Genomic DNA, 18,634 nt, shown 5'->3' on the forward strand with positions numbered 1-18,634 from the left:
TTATCATTGCTTTTTTCACACTCTCTAGATCCTTTACTATCATTGTAGTATCATCCGCATATTGAAATATTTTGTTCTTTTCTCCCCCAACACTTATTCCCTTAATTCTCTTTTCCTGTTTTATGGCCAGACCTAGCGGTTCAGAAACTTAAGAATATAAAAGAGCTGAAAGTGGACATCCTTGCCTTATTGATCTAGTTATTTTAAAACACTCTGTTAAAAAGCCATTACATTTAATTTTTGTTACTGCGCCTTTGTATAAAATTTGTATCCATTTAATAAAATTCCCTCCAAATCCAAAACTTTTAAAAATATCAAATAAAAATTCATGTTCCACTCTGTCAAACGCTTTTTCAAAATCTAAACTAATTATATAACCTTCTTTGTTCTTGTCATTTATGTATCTTATTGTATCTTTTATACTTATTGTTGTGTCTGCAATGTCTCTTCCTTTCACTCCGTACGCTTGATTGGTTTTAATTATACTCGGCATTACTTCCTTCAATCTGTTTGCTAAAATTTTCGACAAAATCTTTAAGTCAGTATTCAACATAGTAATTGGTCTGTAATTCTTCAAATCCATCTTCTCTCCTTTTTTCTTGTATATCAAACTCATTAAACCCATTCCCATTCTTTGATTCAGTTCTCCTTTGTTAAAAACATCTACATATACTTCTTTTAAAATGCTAGTTAAAAAATCTTTTAAAACTATATAAAATTCACTCCCCAAACCATCTATACCCGGACTTTTCTTTTTGTTTAATTCACTTATTGCTCTTTTTATCTCTTCGTCTCTTATATCTTCATCACACTCTTTTTTGTCTTGTTCCCCAACTGTTGTTTTTATTTGTTTCAGTAACTCCAGTTTCTCTTCTTCTTTCACTCCCTCTGCACTGAACAAATTCTCATAGTATGCTTTTATTTCTTTTAGAATTTCCTCGTTTGTTTCCACAACTACTCCATTATTTCCTCTTATTTCTTTTATCATTTTCGCTTTCCCTCTACTTTTTTCTAGATCGAAGAAAAACTTTGTACATTTTTCACCCTCCACCGTGTATTTTGCCTTACTTCTTAGTCTAGCTCCTTCATATTTCTCCTCTTCAATTTCTTTCAATTTTCCCTCTAATTCTTTTATTTTTTGTATATCTTCCCCATTCTCATTTAATTCTTTTTTCAAATTTTCTCTTATTTCTCTCTCCTTGTTTCTCTTGCTTTTCTGTATTAGCTTGCAGTACTTGATTGTAAACTTTTTAACTAAATATTTTGTATTTTCCCACCATATTCTTTTATCTTCACTGTACATTTCGTTCTTCTTTTCTGTTTCAATAATTTCTTTAACACTTAAGACATAATCTTCATTCTTTAAAATCTCTGTATTTAAAACCCATACTCCCGGCCCTTTTTTCATTGAACTCCAGTCTAGGTGCATAAAAATTGGTTTATGGTCACTTAGGCTTGATAACTCATATTTCATACTACCAATAAATCCTTCCACATTCCTTGTACATAATATAAAATCAATTCTTGTTTTACACATAAAATTCCCCACTAATTGCCTCCTTGAATATTCTCTAATTTTTCCATTTCTTTCTCGCCATATATCAACCATGTTGTTTTCTTCCATTAATAATTTCAACTCTTTTCTTCCTTTGTCACTTTTAAAAACCATTCCCTCACCCATTTCAATTTTGCTAAAAACAGTATTGAAATCACCCATCATAATGACTTCTTTGTAATCCTTTAAAAATTCTCTTAACATACTAAAATACTCTTTCTTTTCATTTTCTTCATTTGGCGCATGAACATTAACCACAACTATTGCTTTTCCTTCAAAAATCATTTCTACCACCATACATTTCCCTTCTTTATCATTGTATATTTTCTTACATGTTACACCTCTGTTTTCCTTTATTAAAACCGCTACACCTCTGCCCTGCCTATCATCCCCATTATTATATAAAATCTCTCCGTTCCATCTTTTTCTTATTTCAGTCATAAAACCTTCCCTCCAGTTGGTTTCTTGTAATAAAATCACATCTTCATTCTTGAACATTTCTTTCAGTTTCTCAAATTTTCTTACATCTAAAAGTCCTCTGGCATTAAAAGTAACACAACTAAAAGCCATTAAAAGAAAAACAAATAAATACTTAAAAACCATTAATCTTCATCTTCTCCCTCCAGATCCTTTAACACATCAAACCTATTTTCACTTTTATCTAAGATCTTTAAAATAGTCTTTTTCCTTGCGTTACTTATATTTGGTTTTACCTTTACTAGTCTTCTCCTTAATTGTCCTTTCCCCTCCCTGTCTTTGTCCATCGTTGTTTCTTCTTCACTTTCAGTCCCGCTTTGATCCTTCTTTTCATGTCCATCTTTCTCCTCATCATCCAGGTAACTTTTAGAATTGTCCGAAATGTCCATAACTGTCCCTTGATTGTCCTGCTCCATTGTTTGTTCTTTATCGTTCTCTTGTTCTCCTTCCTCTCTGATTCTCACTGCTCCTTCCATTTCTTGTTGTAGGCTTTCTTCCTGTTGTCCTTCATCAGTTTGTCCTTCCTCCTCGTTGTTTCCTTCATGCACCTGTCCGTCTACCTGATTTTCCCTACCTCCTTCCTCTTCCTCCATCCCACAGTCGCATTTATTTAATGTTTCTCTGCAATCCGGGCACCTGACAGAATTGCAGTCTCGTGCAAAATGTCCCCTCTCCTCACATTTATAGCACTTGAACTCAGGGCAGTCTTTCAGTAGGTGTTCTGAGCTCGTGCACAGCCGACAGGTCTTCACCTGGTGACTGTGCACCACCCTAAAATACTGTGGCCCTTCCGCTGTTTCCAGCTTAGTGCTATACGGCAGCGATGCCACCTCTTTGGGGAACCTCACCTTTAGGAACCTTGTTCCGTCCTCTATGTCAGTGCCCGGATAGCATCTTCTTTTTATTTTCGAGATGGGAGTAACTCTCCATCCTTGCAATTTTTCTAGAATTTCGTCATCATCAAGATAGACGGGCAGGTGCATGAAGGAAACAACATAGTCTCTGTTTTGCAAATTTTTCACTTCACATTTCACTCCTTTTATTTCCAGTCCATCAGTAAGTTTGTCACACATTTCTTCTTTTTCCATTGTCAGTTCATATTCCTTTCCTTGTCTTGGTCTTAGCGCTAAAATTCCACCATGTCCACATAATTCCGTTACAGCTTTAATGATATCCTCCGCTCTTACCTCGATCACGTTTTCCACATTCACAATCACTGTAGCCTCTTTTAAATATTTCCTTTCGCTGTTTTTGTCTCTCACATCTCGGGTGTTTCCATTCCTAACTCGTGGTCGATTATCCAGTCCATTGTCGATTGCCGTGCGTTTTTTTCCTGCCAGTCCATTGTCGTTTGCCTTGGGTGTTCCTCCTGCCAGTCCATTGTCTTTTGCCGTGCATGTTCCTCCTGCCAGTCCATTGTCGTTTGCCGTACGTGTTCCTCCTGCCATTCCAGTGTCGATTACCATGCGTCTTCCTCCTGCCAGTACAGTGTCGATTGCCGTTAATCCGTCCATGCTTGCAAAAAAACAAAAACAAAAAACCACCCTCCAGCCAGCCAAAGCTGCTGTAAGGTGGTTTGAAAAAGCGAAAAAACAAACAAAAAGCGAACTTAAAGTAACAAAAACTCACAAAACAAACAAATAGAAAAAAACAAAATGGGGGAGAGCCTTCCTCTCCCAACTACTGCCACACAACTTCCTGCTACCACTAGGGCGTGCTCAAGGTGGTATGGCCGTAAGCGAAACCTGCTGCCAAAATCTGGCTTTTTGAAGAAAAATTTAAGAGACTCTTTCAGGGTTTCTGAAGAAACTCAGAGAGACTATTTCAGGCTTTTTGAAGAAAGTTTTTTTTTTTTTTTTTTAACAATAAAGCTTACAGCACCTGGTATTCCCAGGCGGTCTCCCATCCAAGTACTAACCAGGCCCAACCTTGCTTAGCTTCCGAGATCAGACGAGATTGGGCGTGCTCAAAGTGGTATGGCCATAAGCAAAATCTGCTGCCAAAATCTGGCTATTTGAAAGGTTAGAACATTAGTGAAGTAAACAATAAAGCTTACAGCACCTGGTATTCCCAGGTGGTCTCCCATCCAAGTACTAACCAGGCCCGACCTTGCTTAGCTTCCGAGATCAGACGAGATCGGGCGTGCTCAAAGTGGTATGGCCGTAAGCGAAATCTGCTGCCAAAATCTGGCTATTTGAAAGGTTAGAACATTAGTGAAGTAAACAATAAAGCTTACAGCACCTGGTATTCCCAGGCGGTCTCCCATCCAAGTACTAACCAGGCCCGACCTTGCTTAGCTTCCGAGATCAGACGAGATCGGGCGTGCTCAAAGTGGTATGGCCGTAAGCGAAATCTGCTGCCAAAATCGGGCTATTTGAAAGGTTAGAACATTATTGAAGTAAACAATAAAGCTTACAGCACCTGGTATTCCCAGGCGGTCTCCCATCCAAGTACTAACCAGGCCCGACCTTGCTTAGCTTCCGAATTCAGACGAGATCGGGCGTGCTTTTTTTTTTTTTTTTTTTTTTTTTTTTATTGAAAATGTTTCAAATACAAAAATATACATCAAAACTTTCATCATTTTCAATACATATTTTTGTAATACAGACCCTCAGTACACAATTCTTAAGTTTAAAGAACTGTTAAAAAAATAAAATACAATAAAAGTAAAAATTAAAATTAAAAATCCAAATCACTTTCAGGTACATTCCATGCTAGATCTTTTACAACTTTAGAAACCCTTGGAGTAAAAACAACATAAAAGCTTTGCAACATGTTTTCATACTTAAAATACCAATACAATCCTTCAATATATCTTTCTGTTTTCCTTTTAAGAACATTCCAAACATCAAGCACCACTTTTCCTTTTTTTGCCACATTTCTTCTTTCCCATACTGCATTTTTTATCAACATTACTAACAGGTTCACAAACTGTTTACTTTGACAATTTTCCTCCCATCCAAACATCACTATCCTCTTCCATTCTATTACATCTTCGTCCCAGTCCTCAATTAATTCTTTTATCACCCTTTTGCATTTTCTGTAAAAACCCTCCAACTCTTTGCAGTATAAAAACAAGTGTAAAATCCCTTCGTCTTCTTCTTGGCATACTTTACATGTTGCATTCTGTTCCATTCCAATCTTAGTTAAAATACATTCGGTAAAAATTACTTTGTGCCTTATAAAATACTCTAAACATTCAAGTTTTGCTTCCACAAACTTTCCCCTCATATTTCTCCATATACTTTCTTTTTTCAGGTCCTTAATTTTCTGTACCCAAAAATTGTTAGCAACTGGTTCTTTAAAAACACCATCTCTAAAATAACAATAAAAATCTTTCACATTACACTCCTTAAAATTACATAGTTTTCCTTTAAGTCTGACATAAATGTCTTTCTCTTTCTTCCATTCCTCCATGTTTTCTATTCTTTTAATCCATTCCTCCGGTATTGCGTATTTGATAATTTCGTATTTATTCTCTATTTCTCGTTTGTTGCATTCCTCTTTTGCTTCCTCCATTGCATCCATTATAAATTGTGATGGTAAAAACCCTTCTTTAAATTCATACAAAACATCTCTTACCCTTGTTATACCCACATCCATCCATTTTTTAAAAAAGATCTCTTTCCCATCTCTTAAAATACTTTTGTTTAAGAACAGAGGTTGGTTTAAGATGTTTTCTCTTCCTTTCAGATTATAATCTATTACATTTAAGAAATCCCCCCAAGCACTTAAAATTTCCTTATAAAAATCCGATAATCCTTCCGCCATCCAGTTTTTTGTTTTCATCCATAAAATATCCTCCCCCAAATTAAAATTCCCACATTTGTTTAAAAAATATTTCATAACTTTCTTCCATTCTGTTTCATTTTCGTCTTGCAACAGTTTTTTGACTATTTTAACCCTTAAGCAATTTTTCCTTTGTTTAATATCCATTAACCCCAACCCACCTTCTTCTAATGGCCCTATTAAAGTGTTATACGCTATTCTTGGGGGTTTACCCTCCCACAAAAAACAAAGAAAACATTTCTTCAACCTCCCTTCTACCCACAAAGGCATTTCTGTCACATATAAAACATACCACAACTTTGAAGCCATTAAAACATTCAATACTAAAACCTTCCCTTTCAAATTTAAAGCCCTCAATCTCCAAAAATTCAACCTCCGCTCTATTCCTGTTATCAATTCCTCCCACATTTTTTCTCTTACTTGCCTCCCATCCTTTCCCATTAAAATCCCTAAAATTCTAATTTCTTCAACTTCCTTAAAATTAAAGTATTCCGTTAAAACTGACGTTGCCCCGAACCTCATATATACCGTCTTGTCCTCATTCATTTTACTTCCGGATCCTTTGCAATATTCTTGTACATTCTTCATTACTTCTTTTACACACTCTTCCCCTTTAACTATTATTGTTGTGTCATCTGCGTATTGGAAAATTTTTCCTTCTGCTTTGCTTTCCTGTATTTGTATTCCTTTTATTTTCTCTTCTTTTCTTATTGCTAGGCCTAAAGGTTCCGCCACAAGAGAGTATAATAAAGCTGAGAGTGGACATCCTTGTCTAATTGATCTAGTTATTTTAAAACATTCTGTTAAAAATCCGTTACATTTTATTTTTGTTAGAGCCCCCTTATATAAAATCTTTATCCATTTCATAAAATTCTCACCAAAACCAAACCTATTTAAAACCCCAAACAAATATTCATGCTCCACTCTATCAAAAGCCTTTTCAAAGTCTAAGCTGATTAAATACCCGTCTCCATTCTTTTCTTTTATGTATTGTATTGTGTCCCTTATACTCATCGTTATGTCTGCTATGTCTCTTCCTTTAACTGCATATGCTTGATTTGTTTTTATTATTCGTGGCATCACTTCTTTTAACCTATTTGCAAGAATCTTTGCTAATATCTTTAAATCAGTATTTAACATTGTTATCGGCCTGTAGTTTTTTAAATCTGTTAGTTCACCTTTCTTTTTATATATTAGCTTCATCAGCCCCATTCCCATCCTTTCATTCATCTCTTCCTCTTTAAAAATTTCCCTAAAAACCTCCTTTAAAATCTCTATTAAAAATTCCTTAAAACATATATAAAATTCACTTCCCAAACCATCTATCCCTGGGCTTTTCCTTTTATTTAGTTGATCTATCGCTCTTTCAATCTCATCCTTCTTGATTTCCCCATCACATTCTTTTTTATCCTCTTCACTTAAATTTGGTTCAATATAATTTAACAGTTTATTTTTTACCTCTTCTTCTACCCCTCTTGTTTTAAAAAGATCCTCATAAAAAGCCGTTATCTCCTCTAGCACTTTTTCATTCCCCTCCACAATCTCTCCACTTTTCCCTTTTATTTCTTTTATTATTCCAACTTGTGCCCTTTTTTTCTCCAAGTCAAAAAAGAACTTTGTGCATTTCTCCCCCTCCACCATATATTTGGACTTACTTCTTAATCTTGCCCCCTCATATTCTTTTTCTTCTATTTCTTTCAAATTCTCCTCTATTTCTTTTATCTTTTGTATGTCTTTATTCTCATTATTTAATTCTCTTTCTAACGTCTCCTTTGTTTCTTTTTCTTTGTGTCTTTTACTTGTTTGTAAGATGCTGCAATACTTTATTGAAAACCTTTTAATTAGATATTTAACATTCTCCCACCACATTCTTTTATCTTCCTCATACATTGCATTATCCTTCTCTTTCTCTATAATTCCTTTTATCTCTGCAACATAATCTTCATTCTTTAAAATCTCTGTATTTAAAATCCACGTACCCGGTCCCCTTTGCACATTACTCCAATCTATTTTAAAACGTACAAACTTATGATCACTAAAACTAGTTTCTTCATAGCTGATTTTTTTGATAAAGTTCTCCACATTTCTTGTACATAACACATAATCAATTCTTGTTTTACATATAAAATGCCCCACTATTTGCTTCCTTGAATAAACTTTTTTCCTCCCATTTCTCTCTCTCCATACATCTATTAAATTATTTTCCCTCATCAATTCATTTAATTCTTTCCTCCCTGTGTCTGATTTAAAAACCATCCCCTCTGCCATGTCTTGTTTGCTAAAAACAGTGTTAAAATCCCCCATCATTATTATTTCCTTATATTTCTTTATTACACTCCTTAAACAATTAAAAAATTCTTTCTTTTCTTTCTCTTCTGTTGGTGCATGTACATTCACTAAAATCAATTCACATCCTTCGTAATTTACTTCCACAGCCATGCATTTCCCTATCGTATCTTTGTACACCACTTTGGTTGTATTAAAAGCATCTTTTCTCATTAAAAACGCCACCCCTCTTCCAAGCCTACCATCCCCATTATTATATAAAATATCCCCTTCCCATTTCTTTTTATATTCCATCATCACACTCTCTTTCCAATTTGTTTCTTGTAAAACAATAACATCTTCTCCTCTACACTTTTCTTTCACTCTTTCAAATTTTCCCATGTCCATCAGTCCCCTTGCATTAAAAGTAACACAACTTAAAACCATTAAAAGAAAGAAAAATAAATACCTAAAAACCATTATTCTCCATTTTCTCCCTCCAGGTCCTTTAACACTTCATATCTGTTTGCACTTTGATCTTGCCCCCTTGTCGTAGTCTTTTTTCTTGCATTTTCCAGATTTGGCTCAAACTTCAATGACCTTCTTCTTATTTGTCCTCTCCCTCCTCTGTTGTTCTCCATGTTGTCCATCGTTATTTCATCCTTCTCCATGCCATCCCGATAACTTTTACTACTGTCCGATATTCCCATTGCTGACCATTGCATGTCCTGTTCCATTGTTTGTTCTTTATCTTTATTGCTCTCTTGCTCTCCTTCTTCCTCTCTGTTACTCGTTCCTTCTTCCGTTTCTTTTTGTTGTATAACTTGTTCCTCTTGTCCCACATCAGTTTGTCTTTCCTCCTCGTTGTTTCCTTCATGCACCTGTCCGTCCACCTGGTGTTCCCTACCTCCTTCCTCTTCCTCCATCAAACACTCACATTTATTTAAAATATTCCGACACTCCGGGCACCTGGCTGCGTTACAGTCTCTTGCGAAGTGCCCTCTTTCTTCGCATTTGTGGCATTTAAAATCTGGGCACTCTTTAAGCAGATGATCTGGGCTCATGCACAGCCGACAGGTCTTCACCTGGTGACTGTGCATCACCCTAAAATACTGCTGCCCCTCTGCCGTTTCCAGCCTTGTGCTGTAAGGCAACGATGCCACCTCTTTCGGGAACCTTACTTTAAGGAACCTCGTTCCATCCTCAATATCCGTGCCCGGGTAGTGTCTTCTTTTAATTTTTGAAATGGGATTAACTCCCCATCCCTCCAATTTTTCAATTATTGCTCTATCCTCCAGGTAGACGGGCAGGTGCATGAAGGAAACCACATAGTCTCTATTCTGCAGCTTTTTAATGTCACAATTCACTCCTTTTATATTCAGTCCGTCCATCAAATCCTCACATGTTTCTTCATTTTCCATTGTTAGTTCATATTCTTTTCCTTGTCTTGGCCTTAACGCCAGAATTTTCCCATGTCCACATTTTTCCACCACCGCCTTTATAATATCCACCGCTCTCACCTCATTGACATTTTCCACATTCAAAATCATTGTCGCCTCCTTTAGGTATTTCCGTCCTGCACTCTTGTCTCTCACATCATGTCCAGCTCGTTGTCGATAATCCATTCCAGTGTCGATTGCCAAGCGTTTCTCTCCAGCCAGTCCAGTGTCGTTTGCCATACGTTTCTCTCCAGCCAGTTCCGAGTCGTTACCATTTAATCCGTCCATTTGGAGAAAAAAAAAAGATCAACCACCCTCCAGACAGCGATATGCTGCTGTTAGGTGGTTTAACAAACAAAAACAAAAACAAAAAAACTAACTTACAGTAAAAAAAACTCACAAAACAAACACAAATAGAAGAAAACAAAATGGGGGAGAGCCTTCCTCTCCCAACTACTGCCACACAACTTCCTGCTACCACTAGGGCGTGCTCAAAGTGGTATGGCCGTAAGCGAAATCTACTGCCAAAATCTGGCTATTTGAAAGGTTAGAACATTAGTGAAGTAAACAATAAAGCTTACAGCACCTGGTATTCCCAGGTGGTCTCCCATCCAAGTACTAACCAGGCCCGACCTTGCTTAGCTTCCGAGATCAGACGAGATCGGGCGTGCTCAAAGTGGTATGGCCGTAAGCGAAATCTGCTGCCAAAATCGGGCTATTTGAAAGGTTAGAACATTAGTGAAGTAAACAATAAAGCTTACAGCACCTGGTATTCCCAGGCGGTCTCCCATCCAAGTACTAACCAGGCCCGACCTTGCTTAGCTTCCGAGATCAGACGAGATCGGGTTTTTTTTTTTTTTTTTTTTTTTTTTTTTTGAAAATGTTTCAAATACAAAAAAATACATCAAAACTTTCATCATTTTCAATACATATTTTTGTTATACAGACCCTCAGTTCACAATTCCTAAGTTTAAAGAACTGTTAAAAAAATAAAATACAATAAAAGTAAAAATTAAAATTAAAAATCCAAATCACTTTCAGGTACATTCCATGCTAGATCTTTTAAAACTTTAGAAACCCTTGGAGTAAAAACAACATAAAAGCTTTGCAACATGTTTTCATACTTAAAATACCAATACAATCCTTCAATATATCTTTCTGTTTTCCTTTTAAGAACATTCCAAACATCAAGCACCACTTTTCCTTTTTTTGCCACATTTCTTCTTTCCCATACTGCATTTTTTATCAACATTACTAACAGGTTCACAAACTGTTTACTTTGACAATTTTCCTCCCATCCAAACATCACTATCCTCTTCCATTCTATTACATCTTCGTCCCAGTCCTCAATTATTTCTTTTATCACCCTTTTTCATTTTCTGTAAAAACCCTCCAACTCTTTGCAGTATAAAAACAAGTGTAAAATCCCTTCGTCTTCTTCTTGGCATACTTTACATGTTGCATTCTGTTCCATTCCAATCTTAGTTAAAATACATTCGGTAAAAATTACTTTGTGCCTTATAAAATACTCTAAACATTCAAGTTTTGCTTCCACAAACTTTCCCCTCATATTTCTCCATATACTTTCTTTTTTCAGGTCCTTAATTTTCTGTACCCAAAAATTGTTAGCAACTGGTTCTTTAAAAACATCATCTCTAAAATAACAATAAAAATCTTTCACATTACACTCCTTAAAATTACATAGTTTTCCTTTAAGTCTGACATAAATGTCTTTCTCTTTCTTCCATTCCTCCATGTTTTCTATTCTTTTAATCCATTCCTCCGGTATTGCGTATTTCGTATTTATTCTCTATTTCTCGTTTGTTGCATTCCTCTTTTGCTTCCTCCATTGCATCCATTATAAATTGTGATGGTAAAAACCCTTCTTTAAATTCATACAAAACATCTCTTACCCTTGTTATACCCACATCCATCCATTTTTTAAAAAAGATCTCTTTCCCATCTCTTAAAATACTTTTGTTTAAGAACAGAGGTTGGTTTAAAATGTTTTCTCTTCCTTTCAGATTATAATCAATTACATTTAAGAAATCCCCCCAAGCACTTAAAATTTCCTTATAAAAATCCGATAATCCTTCCGCCATCCAGTTTTTTGTTTTCATCCATAAAATATCCTCCCCCAAATTAAAATTCCCACATTTGTTTAAAAAATATTTCATAACTTTCTTCCATTCTGTTTCATTTTCGTCTTGCAACAATTTTTTGACTATTTTAACCCTTAAGCAATTTTTCCTTTGTTTAACCCTCTGGGGACCAGAAACGCGCCCGCGCGTTTTGCCGTTTTTTTTTCACATAGCAGAAAAATAGACTTAAAATACTCTGTTGATTTTGATCGTACATATAAGTGTTATACATCAATCGATCTTGTTAATTGTCTATTATTTTTCTGTATACTCACAATAAAAACAAAGTTTTGTGCTTTTTGTCAAATAAAGAAAAATAAACATGATGCGAGTTTTGCCTTCTCTCTGTCAGTGCAGTCCATTCTGAAACACGTCCGAAAAATTAACTCTAACTCTGCAAATACTTGTCATACAAGCACGAGAGATTTTTCTTTATGAAGCTTGAATTCTCTTCTTTTCAATGATGTAATTTATATAAAAAACAAATATTCTCAGTTTATGTAATCTGTACGAAAAGAGAGTGCTGTCAGATTTTTTTTCCCCAGCTCATTACACTTCATTACGCGTTAATCTGACACGCCCACGGAGGACGCGCGCTATTCAAACGCAAATGTTGAGGCAAGCCATGACAATGCCCACATCAGCCGTTCCACCGCGGCGGTAAAATGTGTGGTGTATTTGCTGCCTTTTACCGCCAAGAGGCGCTACAATCATAGACTCTGAAAAGTGTTTGTTTATTCTCTCTAATGCGTAATCTGCTGCCGCACCGCACTGATTCAGAGCGATTGAAAGCTGGTAGCAGATGAATTCAACAAGTGAAACGTATAGTTAAAATAATTCATAATCACAATACTGAAATTAGGCTACTGAAATGAAATTGAATAAATAATGAAAAAGTAAAACATTGCAATAAAAACATTTACAGACGTACAGACGATAGCTCAGTGGTTAACGCAACAACACGAGCTTCGAGGAGCTTCAATCGACTCGAGATCGAATCTCAATGTAGCATACATGTTGTTAACTGATGTTGGCCAACAGCGTTTATATTTAACCTTCTTGATGCTTAAATAGCTAACTGTTTATAACTGTTTACTTATTTAAAGTCAAGAGTTTTGTTTAATTATTATTACAACATAAATTTGCTACATTCCTGTAGAACCGCAGCCGCTGCACAAACGACAAAAACTGATGAAGGAAGATTGTCAGCCGATTGCATCAGAAAATGAAAATGAAGAAGCTCGTCTTTAGTCTGCTAAATTATTGTGTAATGTAAAAGAACACTAAAATTACTTAAGTTTGAAACCAAGTTCGAACATTTCAAGGTTTAAATAAAGTGTCGGGACAGTTTTTTTAATTTAAAACAGGGTTGCATCGGGTTTAGAGTTTATTTCTTTTGCGATGCAAAATAAGAAACACTAGGCTAATCTTATTCTTGCGACATTTTAAATTTGTATTGCCAAAGAAATGACAGCTATATTAAACAATTAAAACAGTAGGCCTACAAAACGAAAATTGTCCAAAGCAACATAATTAAATTAAAACATGCGTTTTTCTTTGCCTCTCTCGCGCTGAATCTCTTTTTAACAAGTTTATTTAGTCTCCCTCGCTCTCCATATGAAAGAGGAACATTAACACCTATGCCTATTGTCCTGCGCGCTCGATACAGCACTGAACTGTCCCTCCAACCCCCCACAGGCTATCGGAGTCTGAGGCTGACTTAACACAAAGAGAAGTCGCAATTCACACTTAAATCGCTATTCTAGACAGTGTTGATAATGAAGGAATTAAATGATTTAGTTACATGTAGCCTAGTGATATTTCTATCATAAAAGTTTATTACTAAATATTTCATTATTTCAGTAATTGATGAAATAAAACTGGTTTGGGCCAGCTTTTTCCAAGCAAAACTAAATATAATCTGAAAAAAACGCATGTTAATTTGTTTTCATGAACAAAATGTTCAACTCAATATTAAAGTCTACATGGATCTTTGGATCCTTTCAACCAGGCATGCAATTTGTGAATTAAGTTTTTTATTTTTTATTTTTTTATTCAAATAAATATCGAACCACGGTGCTTTGTGGTAATGCTGCTAAATTAAATAACATGTATTGAATAATTATGAACTTAAATGAAACAATATCGCAACATTTCGACAAATACATTATTTGATCTGTTTTTACATTTTAATTCAGGGCGATTTAGCCTGCTACATTTAATTAGAGCGAGATTTTCACCCTTGTCATTTTCTCATTGGGAAGCGCTTACAGGCTACATGTTTGAGTACATCCTCTGTACCTCTCGTTTTCATATGGATTACATAATCAGATAACATTTATTAGCCAGAATATTTAGACATTTAAAGGCTTTAGACAGAGCCGATTTCTTATAGTGACTGAGCTGAAGTGGCTTCGGTTCATTTTTGTGACGCGCAGTTCCCGGAGACAGAGACGACAGATAAACTGTTTTTGTCGTTAGCAAAAGTTCGAATAAAACCCGACTTTAGAAAAATGCATAGGGCCACTCGGCGTGGTCTGCCAAAACACTTAATTATAAACTTCAATATTTCATTCAAAATAATCTCAACACGCTTTGTAAAATTTTGAAAAGCCGTGCATGCATTAAGGCCACTTGAACTAATGAACAACTGAAACGCTGGTTTTGATTTTATTGTTTGTCGTTGTTTAAACGTGCTTGTTGCATATCTCTATTTTATATTTGATATGGTCTATTGGTGAAGTAGCCTATAGCATTGATTACTGTGGAGGGAGGGGTGTGGGGATTCAAATAATTCAGCAGAAGCAGGGATGTTTAGACCAGAAGGAAATCCCCGTCCCCCCTGGCAAATCACACTTTACTTAAAACCATGTTTTTAAAAACTCTAGGTTGTAGGGAATCAAAATAATAATGATAATAATAGGCCTAATAAAAAAAAATATATATATATAGGCTATATATGTAAAATTACTTTTTTTACAGAACTGCTTTTGAAATTACGATTGGTAGCCTCGTACGATTGGTACAGATGCAACGTCGTTGTGTTCGATACTATTGTTCCTAGTGTAAAATGGAAATGCATGGTAATTTTATTTTATAAATATAACCAAAAAACTGTATGGCGTAACAGAGTTTTAGAGCTAGACAAATCTCTCTGCATTAATAAATATAAAATTTGCAGTAGACCATGTTTGATCGGGATTTGAACCCGTGTCATCTTGATGATGAACCGTAAGTTCTACCGCTCGGCTATTAATTTCCTCACTGAGAAATGCCCAAACGTTTGTTTCTCACATGAGCGAGAAAACGTTTTGTCGTTAGCCTGTGTGAGTGTAGGCCTACTTTAGCCTACATGAATAAAAGTAGACCTTTTACAGTTTTAAAAGATGATATCTTATCTGTATGACCAACAATTACGCAGTAAGTTCTTTTAGCTGTTATGAGAAAAATAAATCCAAATGAACGCGCCGCCGCGTTTGTCAAACTCTAATTCAACATGCCAGAATAAAGCCAGATTTTAGAATAATGCATAGCCACTCGGCGTGGTGTGCCAAAATACCCTAATTATAAACTTCAATATTTCATTCAAAACCATCTCAAAACGCTTTGTGACATTTTAAAAAGCCGTGAATGTATTAAGGCCACTGGAACCAGGATCGTAACTGAAACGCGCTGCATGTCTCAATACAGGAGCGCTGGTTCAGATTGTATTGTTTGTTGTTTAAACGTGCATGTTACATATTTAAAAATATTTGTTTAAAAATAAATGTTTGTTGTAGGCTTATTTGTAAATTACCATAACTTGTAGAATTTCATCCTTACTGTTGTTAATTGACATTAGCCCCACTTACGTTTTGATAAATGTCCCTTTGCGCCACCTGGCGGTCATTTCGCGAGCGACTTTGAAATGCGACTGGTTTATTTTTATTGTATTGGTCTACTTTAAAAAATAATACTTTATAAGACATTTATGGGAAAAGACTATTTTCTTTTCAAGATGTTTCCAACTGTAACTTTGAACCAATTCTGTAGAATGGCCCATATAGCATTTGACCAGGATTTGTTTCCAGGTATGACTAAAAATGTGCTTTTGGCTTTCATTTATATTTTGATTGTTTGTATATATATATATATATATGTGTGTGTTTGTGTGTGTGTGTGTGTGTGTATATATATATATATATATATATATATATACACATGTAGGTTATATATATATACAAGAAAGAATGCAATGACAAAATATATATATATATATATATATACATGTAGGCTATATATATATATACAAGAAAGAATGCAATGACAATATATATATATATATATATATATATATATATATATATATATTGTCCTTACATTCTTTCTTGTGTGACACCCCTGAATGAAAGGCTCATTATTATGCAGGGTCACTGTCTGAGAACCACTTAATTATTCATGATAGGGGTTGGGCCGTTCCGCCCATCCGCATATTGCCTTGGCAAACAAAAAAATGTTTTTCACAATTTAAAACAATCTATTGTTTTATGTGAATGATTAGGAAGGATGATTTTCAGATCATTTTGAAGCAAAAACTCTAGGCAACAACGTACATTAGTCAAAAGTCTTGTGGACTCATATTTAGTATGTTTTTTGTGTCCTTATTTCAAAAACTTTATTTTTTAGTTTTTTCAATAACCACGCATAAACAATATTCTCTCAAAAATACAAACATGTACATACATGTTGCTCACACATTATGGTAGACCTGTTTGTGCTAAATAGAGTTTAATTTCACCTGTGCCATTAATATGTTTATAAGCAACTGAAAAAAGCACAAATGTCAGAGCATGTCAAAACATCCAAAGGGCCCCAAAAACACTCTGGTCCCCAGAGGGTTAATATCCATTAACCCCAACCCACCTTCTTCTAATGGCCCTATTAAAGTGTTATACGCTATTCTTGGGGGTTTACCCTCCCACAAAAAACAAAGAAAACATTTCTTCAACCTCCCTTCTACCCACAAAGGCATTTCTGTCACATATAAAACATACCACAACTTTGAAGCCATTAAAACATTCAATACTAAAACCTTCCCTTTCAAATTTAAAGCCCTCAATCTCCAAAAATTCAACCTCCGCTCTATTCCTGTTATCAATTCCTCCCACATTTTTTCTCTTACTTGCCTCCCATCCTTTCCCATTAAAATCCCTAAAATTCTAATTTCTTCAACTTCCTTAAAATTAAAGTATTCCGTTAAAACTGACGTTGCCCCGAACCTCATATATACCGTCTTGTCCTCATTAATTTTACTTCCGGATCCTTTGCAATATTCTTGTACATTCTTCATTACTTCTTTTACACACTCTTCCCCTTTAACTATTATTGTTGTGTCATCTGCGTATTGGAAAATTTTTCCTTCTGCTTTGCTTTCCTGTATTTGTATTCCTTTTATTTTCTCTTCTTTTCTTATTGCTAGGCCTAAAGGTTCCGCTACAAGAGAGTATAATAAAGCTGAGAGTGGACATCCTTGTCTAATTGATCTAGTTGTTAAAAATCCGTTACATTTTATTTTTGTTAGAGCCCCCTTATATATAAAATCTTTATCCATTTCATAAAATTCTCACCAAAACCAAACCTATTTAAAACCCCAAACAAATATTCATGCTCCACTCTATCAAAAGCCTTTTCAAAGTCTAAGCTGATTAAATACCCGTCTCCATTCTTTTCTTTTATGTATTGTATTGTGTCCCTTATACTCATCGTTATGTCTGCTATGTCTCTTCCTTTAACTGCATATGCTTGATTTGTTTTTATTATTCGTGGCATCACTTCTTTTAACCTATTTGCAAGAATCTTTGCTAATATCTTTAAATCAGTATTTAACATTGTTATCGGCCTGTAGTTTTTTAAATCTGTTAGTTCACCTTTCTTTTTATATATTAGCTTCATCAGCCCCATTCCCATCCTTTCATTCATCTCTTCCTCTTTAAAAATTTCCCTAAAAACCTCCTTTAAAATCTCTATTAAAAATTCCTTAAAACATATATAAAATTCACTTCCCAAACCATCTATCCCTGGGCTTTTCCTTTTATTTAGTTGATCTATCGCTCTTTCAATCTCATCCTTCTTGATTTCCCCATCACATTCTTTTTTATCCTCTTCACTTAAATTTGGTTCAATATAATTTAACAGTTTATTTTTTACCTCTTCTTCTACCCCTCTTGTTTTAAAAAGATCCTCATAAAAAGCCTTTATCTCCTCTAGCACTTTTTCATTCCCCTCCACAATCTCTCCCCTTTTCCCTTTTATTTCTTTTATTATTCCAACTTGTGCCCTTTTTTTCTCCAAGTCAAAAAAGAACTTTGTGCATTTCTCCCCCTCCACCATATATTTGGACTTACTTCTTAATCTTGCCCCCTCATATTCTTTTTCTTCTATTTCTTTCAAATTATCCTCTATTTCTTTTATCTTTTGTATGTCTTTATTCTCATTATTTAATTCTCTTTCTAACGTCTCCTTTGTTTCTTTTTCTTTGTGTCTTTTACTTGTTTGTAAGATGCTGCAATACTTTATTGAAAACCTTTTAATTAGATATTTAACATTCTCCCACCACATTCTTTTATCTTCCTCATACATTGCATTATCCTTCTCTTTCTCTATAATTCCTTTTATCTCTGCAACATAATCTTCATTCTTTAAAATCTCTGTATTTAAAATCCACGTACCCGGTCCCCTTTGCACATTACTCCAATCTATTTTAAAACGTACAAACTTATGATCACTAAAACTAGTTTCTTCATAGCTGATTTTTTTGATAAAGTTCTCCACATTTCTTGTACATAACACATAATCAATTCTTGTTTTACATATAAAATGCCCCACTATTTGCTTCCTTGAATAAACTTTTTTCCTCCCATTTCTCTCTCTCCATACATCTATTAAATTATTTTCCCTCATCAATTCATTTAATTCTTTCCTCCCTGTGT

At 35.0% G+C, this 18,634-nt stretch overlaps 4 non-coding genes across 4 annotated transcripts; all 4 read right to left on the bottom strand.

The window, feature by feature from the left end:
* Nucleotides 1–3,901: 3,901 nt before the first annotated feature.
* LOC130074720 (5S ribosomal RNA) lies at nucleotides 3,902–4,020 on the bottom strand. The gene has a single exon (XR_008804995.1). It is a non-coding gene; the product is annotated as a 5S ribosomal RNA (ribosomal RNA).
* Nucleotides 4,021–4,081: 61 nt separating this feature from the next.
* On the bottom strand, nucleotides 4,082–4,200 carry LOC130075145 (5S ribosomal RNA). Its single transcript, XR_008805399.1, has one exon. It is a non-coding gene; the product is annotated as a 5S ribosomal RNA (ribosomal RNA).
* A 61-nt stretch (nucleotides 4,201–4,261) lies between these two features.
* LOC130074799 (5S ribosomal RNA) lies at nucleotides 4,262–4,380 on the bottom strand. The gene has a single exon (XR_008805068.1). It is a non-coding gene; the product is annotated as a 5S ribosomal RNA (ribosomal RNA).
* A 5,719-nt stretch (nucleotides 4,381–10,099) lies between these two features.
* Nucleotides 10,100–10,218, bottom strand: LOC130074191 (5S ribosomal RNA). The gene has a single exon (XR_008804478.1). It is a non-coding gene; the product is annotated as a 5S ribosomal RNA (ribosomal RNA).
* Nucleotides 10,219–18,634: the final 8,416 nt, after the last annotated feature.

The sequence above is a fragment of the Rhinichthys klamathensis genome, unplaced genomic scaffold, assembly GCF_029890125.1.
Source record: "Rhinichthys klamathensis goyatoka isolate OS25496 unplaced genomic scaffold, OSU_Roscu_1.1 h1tg000570l_1, whole genome shotgun sequence".
NCBI classification, from domain to species: domain Eukaryota; kingdom Metazoa; phylum Chordata; class Actinopteri; order Cypriniformes; family Leuciscidae; genus Rhinichthys; species Rhinichthys klamathensis.